The sequence below is a fragment of the Odontomachus brunneus genome, unplaced genomic scaffold (assembly GCF_010583005.1).
Source record: "Odontomachus brunneus isolate Ranch 3 - 2012 unplaced genomic scaffold, Obru_v1 Obru_scaffold_072, whole genome shotgun sequence".
Classification (NCBI taxonomy): Eukaryota; Metazoa; Arthropoda; class Insecta; order Hymenoptera; family Formicidae; genus Odontomachus; species Odontomachus brunneus.
The window spans coordinates 868,953-879,172 of NW_022639522.1; the positions used below are offsets into that span (position 1 = coordinate 868,953).

Consider the following 10,220-nt stretch of genomic DNA (forward strand, 5'->3'; position numbering starts at 1 on the left):
CACCTAGATATCTATTTATAAGTTTACACGAGACGAGAGAGGCTGCGTCGGCAGAACGTGGGACCGAGATAGAAGGAGGGAAAGAGAGAGAAAGAGCGAGGAGAGATACAGAACGATCGAGAGAAACGGAAAGAGCCGATCAAGAGAGAAAGGGAGAAGGATAGAGAGGGAGAGAGGGAGTGCACGAGTTGGGTAGAAGGAGCGAGAAAAGGAGTGGAGGTGGTGGAACGTGTGACGGTGGTGCGCGCGCCCGCACTCGGTTTTCCCCACGTCTTCCGTCGTAGTTGTGTACCGGTGCCTGGTGGTGGTGGTTCGTAGTAGTGAGTGCTCTCGTGCTGTGTGCTCCAGGAAGCGGGTGCGCGACACAGGGAGGCCACGAGGAAGGCGAGAGAGATACGCATCACGCGCGGAACGCTGCGCTGGGAAGGGTTGGAGTCGACGATTGGCGAGAAGGAGAGGGAGAGCGAGAGCAAAAGAGAGAGAGAGAGAGAGAGAGAGGGGAAGAGAAGGGTGCTGCACCCTCGACTTCGTCGTGACGACATCGTCCGCTCGCGGGATCGGTGCTCCTCCGGGCGAAGAGGGTGCGTTGCGCCCTGCGTAACCCACGGGAACCGCCGATTGCCGGGACCGACGCATCGGGAGGATCACCAGGAGGAGAGACGCGGAAACGCGGGAGGAAGTGGGAAAAGGGCGACTCTTTCTCGGCAACAGCGGGGCGGCAGCAGTGAGCGGACGATCGCGAGATCCCGAGTGCGTGAGAACGCGGATATGACGAGCGGATACGCCCGGCGGCTCACGTGATACGCAACGCAATCCGTCGTGCTTCGCCGCCGAGGAAGATATGTGGTAAGTGACGCCTGGACGTCCTCACCGGGGGTGGCCAGTCGATCCCCTCTCGGCTGTCGATGTTGGCGGTTTTCGCCAAGTCCGAGAGATCGACGGAGTCGCGCACGCTCGTTCTCTCTCTCTCTCTCTCTCTCTTTCTTTCTCTTTCGATGTTGAGAATCGAAGTGTTTGCGATGCCAAAGGTCGTGAGTTCTTCGAGGATCCATGAGAGCGATCCTCGTGGGAACCGACGGGACCGTTCGAACAGTGAGATGATAATTTTAATGTCGTCGTCGTCGGATCATTCGAGAAGATCGCGCAAAGATCGAGGGACATACGTGGTGATCGATCGATCCGCGAAGATTTTGAGATGAGCGCGGTTGAACGATGGATCTTCTCCTGAGTGGTGAAGGTGTCGACGGCTTTAGGGGGAAATTCGGGATTAATCTCGAAATTGGCTTCAGGGGATGTTTGTCTGAGATCGTCTGTCTTCGTCTCGGCGAAGCGCGAGAAACACGTTCCGTCGTTTGGTGGCTTTTTCGGGATCGATAGCAGCCTTCTTGGCCCATTGACTTGATTCGCTCGATTTTTAAAGCGTCCGCGGGGAATCGCTGAGATTATGTAAGACTACCGTGCCTCATCCTCGCGTGTAACGTTCCTCGAGGTCGTTTAACTTGAAACTTCTCTTTTCGTTTGCGAGTGACGTTAACTCTTGCAGTCCGGATGATCTTTTGGACGACTTCTCCAGCCTTTGAACTCGAACTTTTTTCTATATGTCAAAGATTGGTGAAAAATATGCCACTATAGTCATTATAGTGGCTTCCCGGATTAATTGAATACTCGCAGCTGTTTAATAAGTCTTGTAAGGGACATTCACGAAGTGTAACGTCTACTTTTCAAAGATGTATTTTTGAAAAGTACTCACGGAGACAAGTTTAACGATATACAGTCTGTTTGATAAGAGCGTGTACGGCAAAACTTGATAATAATACTTGATAAATACACACTGATAATACACACTTGATAAATAATTTAATGAAATGATTTGGAATAAAATATACATATACTACTAGATTATAACTGTGATGTTTTATTATTAATAACTTGTTCAGTCGCCTTCATTATTAATAATTGTCTGGCATCTCCGAAACATACTTTCAACTAATTTTATGGCTTATTCTTGAGGTAAAGATCTCCATATCAATCGAATTTGTCAAATTAACTCCTTGATCGACCAAATTTTCTTTCCACGAAGTTTAAACTTATCAAGAACCAAACGTTTTCGATAGGATTTGTTTCCGGTGACTGTGACGATCAATTCAGTAATTTAATATTATTTTTTTATTTCCAAAGGCGACTTCGATGTTTAGGATCATTGTCGTCTTGTAGTATCCATTTTTCGTTTTTCCTTATAAACCATATTTGAGCAGATAGTAATAAAGCCTTTTCATAAATTTTGACCATTTTGCTAGCGTTTAAGTTGTTTGTGAAGATATGCAAAGTGCCAAATCCTTGCGTAGAGCCACGTTTTGGTAAGTCATCGACACCTCTAAGTAACGATTCACCCACTTATTTACAAATGCTTTTGACTTTCTCATGTACTTAACAACCGCTTGGCGTGACATTTTTGGTCCTTTCGTATGCGTACAAAGAAACACGGCTTCGAAATGCGATGTGTATTTGACACTCATGGCGAAATATATATTTTTACCACGAAGATCGAATGAAAACTAAAGCTTCATCTACAAATCATCTTAGGCGAAAGGTCCCTCTATCGGCTCCTGTTTGAATTTCCCGTTTACCTGTTTATATGTAAAAGTTTTACCGGACACGCTCTTATCAAACAGACTGTATAACATTGTTGTGCGAAATGAGAACATTGGCCCAAAAGCAGGGAAATTTGGTTATTAAAGAAACTAACGACTACTTATGAATATATAACTTTTTACTCCGTCGACATATTTCAAATGGTTTTGGAAAGCATTCATTCAGATATGTTCAACCATGCATATCACTAACGGCCGAAGGGTAAAAAGTTATATATTTATAAACAGTTGCTAGTTTCATTATTAGTCAAATTTTGACTGCCAGTTTTTGGCCAATGTTCTCATTTCGCATAGCAATGTTATATATCGTTGAATTTGTTTCTGCATGTGTGAGTAATTTTCAAAAATATATATATATATCTTTGAAAAGTAGACGTGATATATTTAATTTTAAAAATGTTCATTGTCACTAATCGTTTCTCTACACGCGAATTTCCTCCTATGGAAAATTAAACTGTAAACTCGTCAAGCATTATTACACACACAGAGAAATTAATTTACTATTTTAATAAATTAATTTATTAAATTTTTTTAATAAATTAATTTTAATAAATAAATTTTTAATAAATTAATTTAATAAATTTTTAATAAATTAATTTAATAAATTTTTAATAAATTAATTCTTGGTAATTGAAATAATAAAAATACAATATAATTCATACAATTAACTTTTACAGATGTTTTTGAAAATTTATAATTTTTGAACTAGAACTTTCTTTATATTGCTTCTCTTGATTTCTTTGTACGCGAATTTTTTTTGTGGAAAATTCATCCGCGAATTCGTCAAGCATTATCACACACACACATACACACACACACATAGGGATTAATTTATTATTCAAGTGAACTGTTGTCGTTGAAGTGAAATTCGGAAACTTCTGGACATCTTGCGCTTATAAATTTGCTCTGAAGTAGGCGCGTGTGGAAATAATTGGAGACAAGCTGCATCGTTAAAAGAAAAAGCGCGAAGATCTAAGATCGCTGAGATACATCATTCGCAATCGGCGCGATTATTAAGCAGCCGACAGACTGTTAGCGGAGGGCAGTCGAGCCACGTGAGATTGCAAGAAGCAGTTTTGAACGTGTTCCGGCACTAGATCGGCTCGAGGCAGCTGTTTAAGCCAACGGCCGTTTCATAAACAGCGCGGAAAAAAGCGGTCTAAAAGTTGCAGCTACGAGAACGACGGCGGCCCCGTTTCGGGCGGAAAGTTTCGCTCGTGCCGGGTTTTACGTTTACATCGACCGTGCCGCAGAATTTACATCGAGATACGCTTTTTTAACTAGATTCCGTTCCGCTCGCGAGTGAACGTGGCAGGTGAGCGCCGACGAGAAGCCGCGATCCGCGGGAGGTTCGTGATTTCGATTACCACGTAGACACGGATATCATTCGTTAAATCGCACTCGAGTCGGATCGTGAGGCAAGGGAGATGCTGCGCGTACGTCGAGATGAACGCAGGTAACGTGAGACACGATATATTCGTTCGCTATTATTTTGCGACGAGATCCCGTTGTTGTGGATTTTCGCTCCGATTTTTTTGCGCGCAGCAAATTCTACGTGAAATCAGAGAGGGAGGCGCGGGAGATCGCGCCACGTTAAATTACGCGGATGACTCTTGAGCAAGAGAGGTCGGGATATATCAAAATTGAAAAATATCGTTATAGTTTATGTCCGCACGGAAGAAAGGAATTTGGTTGGATCAACAAATATCTGGTGAAATATGAACAAACCAGAATTCTGCTTGAGTTAACGAGATTTCTGGTTAACTGGAAGTTGCAACTGTTGAACGATTGCAAGTTCCAGTTGAACAAAAGTCTCGTTTAGTTAACCAGAATCTTGTTAACTTGAATAGAATTCTGGTAACTCCAATTGGAAAACGGTTCGTTCACCGGATATTTGGTTCCAACCGAATCTCGTTTTCCGTGTAAAGGGAAAAGGAAATGACAGCGTTTCGACAATAATATAAGTTTCAATCTACTCAACAGATTCGATTCGTTAAATAATTTTTTCACTCACAGGCAAGTGACAATCATGAATTTAGAGATTTAACTGTATTCTCCTTTAAAATGACGAGGCACCACTTTATCACTGTAACACGCGTCTCCAGGAACACTCGGAAAACATGATCAAGCAAAGGGATCCCTCGATCTGCCTGGAACAACTCTAAATCACAATTTTGCGGCCGGTTTCTCTACGAGAGGACCGAAATCTCCGGGGTGCCTTCAACTTTAAATACTGCCGGTCGTTTCTCATTTTATGCAACAGCCATCCGCGCCGTCGTCCTCGCTTTAAGCCGCGCTAGTCCAGCGCGCAAGGCCTGCATAATAAAGTGAGATCAGGGTAATAAAGCTGTCCGCGGCGCGGTGGCGAACTTCAAAGAGAGTAATGCGTTGTTGTTGCGTCGCTTAAGCGCTATTAAAAGGGATAAGAGGCTTTCTATCATTTCAACACGCCTTCGCTCAAATAAGGTTGCCTCGCGTGGCAACCTACCGGCGTAAAATGCACATCAGTTGAATTAATAAATTCCGTCAAGTCTTCTCCGACTCGAGAAACGCCTTCGCGGAAGGATGGTCTCCCCACAAATTGGCCAGTGTCACTGCGCTTTCGTCTGGTCATTGCAATATCTCGTACTTTATAAATTGAGAAATCTTGCCTGTCGCTCTGAGTCTGACGGAGCTCCGTTTTATTCCCCTTGGCTGTCCAGTAGCGACGGACAGCCGTAGACCGGCATATTTTGTAAACGAGACGAAGCGCACGTATGAATTTCTCGTACTTTAGAAATAAATATACGTAGGACATCCCGTAGAAATACGCGAGATAACGTCATCACAGCGTATATACCGTGGGCTGACGCAGCTCTGACTTTTTCTACTTGGCTAGTAGTGACGGATAGTTACAGACGGACGTATCTTATAACACGGACTTGGGATTTCTCGAGTTGCATATTGAATTTCTCATACTTTAAGAGTATCTAGGTAATGTCCCACGGAAACATGTGAGATAACGTTAGCAGCGTGTACCCTCTCTCAGCGGGGGCTGAGGGAGCTCTAGACTTCTTCACTCGGCTCCGCAGTAGTGACAGATAACTGCGGACGGATGTCGTGGAGAGACTCGAATTTTGTCGAACTGCACGTGGAATCTCTCGTATTTTAAAGATATTTGTGTATCTCATGAAAATATACAATACAAAAAGTATTTGTGTGTAAAAAATTAGTTTCCTGATAATCATACACGGAAAAAATTGATGTATATAGTTGCTACATCCACATGTTATATCTATGATTAGAAGGAGATTTTATGTGATTTCAAGTTGAGGGAATGCTGCAGCTAGAAACTTCATCGACATTTTTCTGCAAAGTTTACGTATTGGTTACACAGAATTACAAATACTTTTACGTACTTGAAAGTACGTGCAAAAATAAATAGGAGCATTGCTCAATATGTGACAAAAACGAAAAAAGAATTTTTAATATAAAATCTCAAGCTGTCAGCGAAATATTTGCCTAATCCAAAAGTTCCGTAGCTTGTATATGCCGAAAGTATGGATACTCTAAATAGAAAAATTTTGAAGAACATTGCTCTTTGCATTTGCAAGCTTATTGAATATCGAAAAAGTTTGCAGAAAAATTTCTACATATACAGGGTATCTCAGACCTCCATGATGACCTTTTGTGAGAACGTAGAACGGATTGAGGTGAGCAAAAAATTTTGTGCCGTTTTGCGAAATTCGTAATAATAGTCGAGATATTAATTAAAAAAGATTGATGAATGATTACGCGCGATATGGTAGATGAGCTGCAGTGGCGCCGTCTGCCGTTGTATACTTACACATTAAATCAAACTGAACAAAAAAGTCCTCTACTATTTTGCAAATGACCACATAGTTTTTTAAATATTAAAGAAAATTGTTATATATATGATTGTATACCATAATGCACAAATTTTCTTTAATTAATATCTAAAAATCTATGTCATTTACAAAATAGTAAAGGACTTTTTTGGTCAGTTTGACTTAATGTACAACGGCAGACGGCGCCACTGCAGCTCATCTACCATATCGCGTGTGATCATTTACCAATCTTTTTTAATTAATATCTCGACTATTATTGCGAATATCGCAAAACGGCACAGGACTTTCTTGCTCACTTCAATCCGTTCTACGTTCTCACAAAAGGTTATTATGGAGGTCTGAGACACCCTGTATATTGTTAGGTTTTTCGTTGAATATAGCAAAACAAAGCAACATATTCATATAAGTCCTATATATACAAGAAATACGAAAAGGACAGCGTGATTATGTTAGTGACGATCGTTTCTGCATTATCGACATTGTTCGAGTTCGTCATCGAGTCACTCCAGCATCCCCTTAAGCAGATATTGCATTAAAAGAGTTGCTGTTGTCATAGATGCTTATCTATACAATTTTCACGGTCATAGTTCTTATGATAGATAATGCTCAGTATATTCTTATATATATAGTTACCTCAAGTGAAGGAATAGCGTTGTATCTCTATTGTGATCAATGCAGAACAATTGTTATGGTCGAGAGATTCATAGGGTTTGGTTATGTCATACAATACTTAAGAGTACTGGTTAAACATATAGACAGGCAACAAAGAAGACTAGTGTACCAAAATATTATAGTTATCAACTTGTTAATTTTTTTTTTAGTATTTTTCCGTGTGTAAAATACTCGAAAGAAAAAGGTACGATGCATATAGCCGGACATTTAGTTATAAAAACATTTAGTTGTAAGCAGCATAATTGCATCAGTTTTTGTAACTTTTGTGTGATGAATCTAATGTGTATGGTTGATATGACTTAGTTACGTTGGTGCATCAATTACACCAATGTAATTGATCTGATTGTGACAACCAGAAATCAATTGGGCTGACGTTTACTATAAACGCTGGTACACGCTGGTTAGAGCAACCAGATATTGTCACTGCAACTCAACAGTTGCTCTGTGGCTGCAGTAACCACATAATTAGTAGTTCCGTATTTCACTATTGAATCTGATGATACAATTTGATTGATGTACGGACCAATCATACCGTCTTTCCCGTCTACTAAGACAATACCGATTTGCCTACACAAATACAAAAAATCTGCAGAATAATATTTTTCTTATTTATTGACACAAAAAAATTATCTTTATTTTTTAATTATTATCATTTATAAATCATATTTAATCATCCCAGGTAACATCATGGACGTCTTAATGACGTCTTAATGACATCTTTAGTCGTCACCTTGCTACCTGGGATCATTCAATTATTCATTGTTTCATCATTTAATTGTTATCATTCATAAATTTAATTTTTATCTTTATTTTTGACAGAAGAAAAAGTGTCAGTCATTGCATATCTGCAACGCTGTTTTCATAAGTCGGAAGGGATTTACTATCATGCCTTTTGACCCGCGTCGTCTACGTTGTTACTTTCGCGCGTCACGGTAAATCACGTAGTCGTCGTTGTAACGTTAATTTATAGCGCTCGATTCTTTCGAGCTCTTCGCGTTAATTGAAGGGGGAAGGCAGACGTTCCTTTACCAATTGCTCGCGATGTGACGAGGTGGTAGCCGATGATGGTAGCGCTTATTTTGCGCTCTAATGACAGATACATTCAGTCGCCTCGCAACGCCGCCGACACGTGTCGCCGGCAGTGAGGTACGTGCGCTATCAATACGCAGTTTGTTCGAACTACTATGTCCGATGCCAGCCAGCTTCTTTACATACTCCGCGAGCCTCGCGCGCATACATAACCCGCCGCCGCGCAAACTGCGTTTTGATTCATCGGCTAAACTCCGCTGCCAGTGGCTGCCGCATCCGTTTTCTGATTAGCGATGCGACACGAAACGGGCACAAAAGAGAAAACTCGGTCGCCTACTCGCTCCTTCCCTCTCTCTCTTTTTCTTTCACTTCGTCTCTTCCTCTCTTTTTCCGTCCCGAGTATGAGTTCGCATAATCATTACATTGCAAAAACGCAGCAACGACGTTAGCTGCGAATTTCTTGGCAAGCAGACTTCATAGTTTTGAACTTAATCGCCATCTAATGCTAAGGCTAAGACACGAATCAGTTTAGCTTAGCAAATTTTCGACGATCATATTACTTCGCCTAACCGACTTGTCTCGAGCAAATTTCGGAGTTCATTTTCGACTGAAAAGCTCGCGAGAGGAACATGATGGACTTAATGACCGAACGATCTCTTCGCCAAACTATTCAACGGCAGGGTTCGCTTCGCCGAAGTGGATAACTCCGAAGCTGTTTCGTCCGGCTATTTAGCACGGAGATTTTAGCGAAGACCATTCGCACTATGTATAGTCACATCTAGATCCACCGGGCAGGCAGCCTAATAACCGAGTGAGCCAAAATATGTCGATAGTCTGGTAACTAGGTACGCGCCTGTTTAGTTGCGATCCTCAGGTAAATTTAGCTTCGAGGTCAATCAACTGAGCCGTTTCGGAGATCGAGTTTGGATCGCCTGTCAACGGCATCGTTTAATTAATTTAGCCGACAAGTCTCGACTCATCTGACTTTCCATTTGCTTTTAAAATCTTGTCTTTCGATGAAAGAATCACGTCTGTGCTGAGGAAAAATTACATACCATAAATCGCTAAATTTTAGGGAATTAGAGAGAGAGAAAGAGAGAGGAAAGAAGCAGGTTGTGTGAAATTTGTGTCGAGTTAATTTCTTTTTTCCTAGCTGAGACAATGTTGCACTTACCGCGAATGATTCACGTGATCACTAAGCTGAGGAAAAATTACATGTCATAAATCGCTAAATTTTAGGGAATTAGAGAGAGGGGGAGAAAGAGAGAGGAAGAAGCAAGTTGTGTGAAATTTGTGTCGAGTTAATTTCTTTTTTCCTAGCTGAGACAATGTTGCACTTACCGCGAATGATTCACGTGATCACTAAGCTGAGGAAAAATTACATGTCATAAATCGCTAAATTTTAGGGAATTAGAGAGAGGGGGAGAAAGAGAGAGGAAGAAGCAAGTTGTGTGAAATTTGTGTCGAGTTAATTTCTTTTTTCCTAGCTGAGACAATGTTGCACTTACATGCGAATGATTCACGTGATCACTATTGTAACTGCATTGCAATAAATTATTACCGAGCCGTCAGTCGTGTTACTCATGAAGCCATTATAACATACGGAAGATCGTCGGTGTCGCAGTCGCGGAGGCGAGATCTGTTGACCTCGCAAACTGCATATGGTGCACGGCGCCAAGCGAAGTACGCGCTGTGCATGTAGATCACATTGCGAACGCGTTCTCGCATGCATAACATTGTTACAGCGAAATCATTTCCGCGATTTTTACGTTTCTCTGTATCAGGCACTTTCATATACGCGGAACGAGATCACGCGTCCTCGAACGAATCGCGAATGATCAGTGTGAGGGTGCCGTCGACAAAGAGAGAGAGAGAGAGAGAGAGAGAGAGAGAGAAAAAGAGGGAAAGAGAAAAAAAGAAAGGAAAAGAGAAGAAAGAGAGACGGAAAGGGAAGTGAGAGAGAGAGAGAGAGAGAGAGAGAGAGAGAGAGAGAGAGAGAGAGAGAGAGAGCGTGCGCGCG

The 10,220-nt window shown here is 41.7% G+C and overlaps 1 protein-coding gene across 2 annotated transcripts in view; it reads left to right on the plus strand.

Moving 5' to 3' along the window:
* The first annotated feature begins 160 nt into the window (after positions 1-160).
* Positions 161-10,220, plus strand: part of LOC116847012 (muscle calcium channel subunit alpha-1) — a 120,108-nt gene continuing 110,048 nt past the window's right edge. For both annotated transcript variants that reach the window (XM_032821557.1, XM_032821548.1), the window contains exon 1: positions 161-846. The gene's annotated coding sequence lies outside the window, so the exon portion shown is untranslated. The remainder of the gene's footprint in view (positions 847-10,220) is intronic.